This window comes from Pinus tabuliformis, chromosome 1_1, assembly GCF_031772625.1.
Source record: "Pinus tabuliformis cultivar Carrire ecotype Pingquan chromosome 1_1, CPIR1, whole genome shotgun sequence".
Classification (NCBI taxonomy): domain Eukaryota; kingdom Viridiplantae; phylum Streptophyta; class Pinopsida; order Pinales; family Pinaceae; genus Pinus; species Pinus tabuliformis.
In genome coordinates this window covers 706,209,718-706,214,130 of record NC_142297.1, presented here as the reverse complement: position 1 = coordinate 706,214,130, position 4,413 = coordinate 706,209,718, and positions in this window count along the sequence as shown.

The following is a 4,413-nucleotide window of genomic DNA, read 5'->3' as shown; positions in this document are numbered from 1 at the left end:
TTACGAGGAGAGATTTTCACCTGTTTCCAAACATGCATATTTCAAGGTAGTTATATCTATTTCCTTATACATGGGGTGCAGGATTCATTAGATGGACATGAAGATTACCTTCCTCAAAAGGTAATTGAGGAAAGGGTGTATATTGAGAAGCATTAAGGCTTTGAGGTGCATTGGAGTGAGACTCGTGTATGCATATCGATAATGACCTTATACATAGTTAAACAGGTACCTCATGCATGGTTCTCTAGGATTGATGGGTACCTACTTGGATTAGGCTCCGCCAAGAGTAGGGTGGACTCAAACTTGTACTATGTACTTGTTGAGGGTGAGCTTCTCATTATAATCCTCTATATTGACGATATTTTATTAACAAGATCAAAGAGATTCATTGGCATGTGAAAGTACCTTTATTTAGAGTTTGATATGAAGGATATTGGGTTCATGCACTACATATTGGGATTGGAGGAGAGATTTTCCTAGGGAAAGACAAGTATGCAGTTGAGATTCTAAGGAGATTCAAGATGGAGGGTTGCAAGCCATTGTCTACACCTATGATCACCAACTTGAGGAAGATAAGTGCTTTTGAGGGTGAGTTGGTGAATCCCACCTTCTACAAAAAGTTGGTCAGGTCCTCTATGTATCTCATCAAAAATAGGCTAAATATTTTTTTTTACGATAAAGACACTCATCCAATTCATGGTAGAGTCGAGTAGGGTTCATTGGGTGTTAGAAAATCATGTTCTTAGGTGTTGCAACAATCCATCCCATCCCCTTAGATAATTCAGGCCAGATGTAAGGTGTTACCTTCATTTAATCCAACCTCTATAGTCCTATCATGGAAATGGGATCACAAAATTACTCAACTTCCAACTTATTTAAATTTTAAAAATAATATTACCATCACGTTTGACTCAGGGAGAGAATTTTGGTGATATAAATTTTGTCTCAATCTGACTTCCAGTTCAAAAGTTATGGCCATTTAAAGTCTCAGTCGATAACAGCCTACAATGTCATCATGTGCTACCATGTGGCACCCACATGGCCCCCACATGGTGACTCTCCACCTCAAATGGGTGGTCCATTTCATTGATTTCATGCCCATGTGTCCTTGGTTCTTCCTATGTGTCACTTAGCACATCATCACAATATCGCCCCCACTAGACCATCCCTTGGCCTTGTTTTGCAGTGGATTATTCCTATAAAATTTCCAATGAATATCAACCTACCAAAAAATCCCACATACTAAGTGCTTTTGCACATTACAAATGGCTAAGGTGATATGTAAATCCTTCCTCGTCAGTTTATAGGGGGCTTTCTTGTCTCGACCCCTCACCCCTCGGTTTGTTCCCTCAACCTACGACATGTGCTCCTTACAATAGTTGTGGAGTGAAACAAAATTCTATCCACATCAATTGACAGGAATACCTCTTGTATTATCCCCCCATTAGTCTCATATGTCCACCATACAATGCACAATACAAAATTGGCCTAGGGTGAGATAATGCTTCCCACGTCAAATGATGGGAATATTTTTTTATCTCGGCCTATCATCGCTCTCACCCTTCCATTCCACTTTGCCACTACAATGATGTCCTAAGGTTTGAGACCCCGAGGTCTCAAGATGTAAAGGCTCTTTCTTAGGTGTAGAGAAAACCCCTATTTTTCTCTCTATCTATCTCACCCTCTCCTCATCACTACAATAATGATAACCACTTAGGCATAAGCATCAAGATTATGGCATGATGACATCATCCTGAGATGACATCATGTTGATGCCACACCTTCCACATGTTGTTCTTCAAGGTTGCCATGCGTCACCCATTTTTGGTCCACTTAGCCTCCCAATATGGTTGTTGGAAAATTCCATGTGCATGCCACCTAGGCTCCATGTCACCATTGGTTCCATGTCACCCTATCGTGTCAGCCACAGGCTTGTGTCCCACTAGGTCCCATCCCCCTATGCAAAACATAATTTTACCATTATAAAGATAGTCATTTTCAATGGATCCAACCTTTAGCCTACACGTAGCCCAAGTCGACCTTCCCTTTGTAGCCTTAACACAATGGAACTTTCCCAAGGGCCCACTCCATTCCAACAATAACGTTGATTCCATGAAACTAACAGACGTGATTAAAAATGAACCTTCCCTCGCCCTCATTGATGTCATAGGGGGGATCCGCTATCATGATTCCACCTATTTGTTCGAAAGGCTCCATCCAATATATGTCCATGCTCCTACTAATCCAATTATTTAAATTAAAACATGGACCCCTCCCACCCCCCTCGTTGGTGTCACAGGGTGGGGGGAGTCCACTATTAAGGTTCCACTCTCTTATCATAGTTCTCTTTCGACAACATTATTCCTATCAGTTTCTAGCACTTTTTACATGTCAACCCATGCTATTCTCGAACTTTCTTGAGTCACAAATACTTTGAATTATTTGAAGCCTTATATACACATGTATGTATATTATGTTAATGGAAATACCTAGCACTTAGTTACATACATATTTCCTAAGCTTTGGATTTACACATATATCATATTAATGGGACACCCTTGACACTTACTCTAACATAATTTATTCCTCCTAAGATATATATATCTATATATATATATATTCCCTTGACACTTAGTTGAATATGGGCTATGATGCAGGAGCATTAGAGCTTCCAAATCATCAATCTTTTTGGAGACAAAGCTCCAAACCAAGTTTCAACATGGAAAAGGTATTTTATTTTCTTATTGAAAATAATTTTAATTTCTTTATTTCTTAAAAACTATAGATAGAGATAAGATTTAGTAGATAATATTTTTAAGAAGAAAATCTACCTTTTAAGGCATAGAAAATTTAGGAAATAAATCATGAGAGGTTGTAGGAGACAAAAATCTTGGTAGCAATTAGCAAGTTGTTAGGAAAAGAAAAATTTTAGAAATCTTAGAAACTATTCGGGTGCTTCTAGGATTTAGAAAAGATATGGATAGCCAAGATTTTGTCAATAAGGAAAAATCGAGTCTATCCTGAAAAGCGTAAGTGATTTTTGGATTAATTTATGGATCTAGGAAAATTTATTTTGTTTCTATATGTTATTATAAATATTGTAAGCCTGAGGCAAAAAATAATGGCCAAATGAATGTATAATTAGGTGAAACATCTACATATGAATTGGGTTTCATAATGGAAATTTTACATTCTTATGGATTGTGTAGTATCTCTGCATATATGTTAATGAATTTCTGTATATAATTGTAATAGTTAATTGGTTGAGTAATCAAATTTTTGCAAATTTCTTGGTATTCTTAAGATTGTAGGTTCGTGGAAGTGAACATAGTAGGAAAAGTCAAATTTTCTTGCATCAAATGGTATCAGAGCAAGAGATTTGGAGACAATAGAAGACTTTTGCACAACAGTATGGAGAAAAAATTAGAACGAGATTTATACAATGATGGGTAAATTTATTTTGGGGTTTTTATAATTTATGGATATTGATGACAGGTAGCATTGATTGAAAAGGAGGATGTGGTGAGAATTTTGACAACTAGCGTAGTTGTGATGGAGGAAAAAGAGTGACTACAGAAACCTGAAAAGAAAGGAGTGCTCAAAAGGGGTTCTAAAGGAGTGGGGCAAGAAAGGCCAACATTCCAAGCTTAGATGAGATAGCTTGGTGAGGCGTGTGTAGCAGGAAGGAAACATGTTACTCTAAGGGTTATTTGTAGTTCATAGTGGGCAACGGAAAGCTCACAGAGGAAGAGGGGAGGATGAATATGATTATGGGAACAAGGAAAATTTTAGGGGTTAATATTCACAGGTGGGCTAAATTTCCTTATTTTTTCGAAAAAAAAGATTCGCTAATTTTCATTTTTTCTAGAAATGATTCGCCAAAATTTTATAGTATAAAATTATTTTCCCTTAAAAATAACCAAAATTTTATATAGAGACTATATAAAACTATTATAAATTTGAATATTTTAACAAAAATACTACCAAACATTTTATAAATTACATTTTATGTAAGATTCACCAAGTTTTCTAAACTTTAAGAAACATTTTCATCCTTACAATTTTCCCTATATGGGAAGTCATTTGAAGAATTCAGAGGGAATCCATAGAGATCCCAAAGAAGTTGGCATAAGGAAAATGAGTGATGAAGAATATGAGAGGGAACTTGTTGAGATAAAAGCATAGTTGAATGTGCTACAAAGTTGATATGGAAGAATGATGAGAGCTAGAAGTATGGGTGGAACCTAAGGAAAAGGGTTAAATGGTCTGTTGAAAGATTATGGGCCAAGAAGCTGAGACACAGGTTGAAGGATGAACTCAAAGCTATTGAGTGTGAGGAGTAAGTTCATAGGTGTGAACCTAAGAAAGGATAAATCCATGGAGAATATAGCAATGTTGGTGGAGATTTGATGG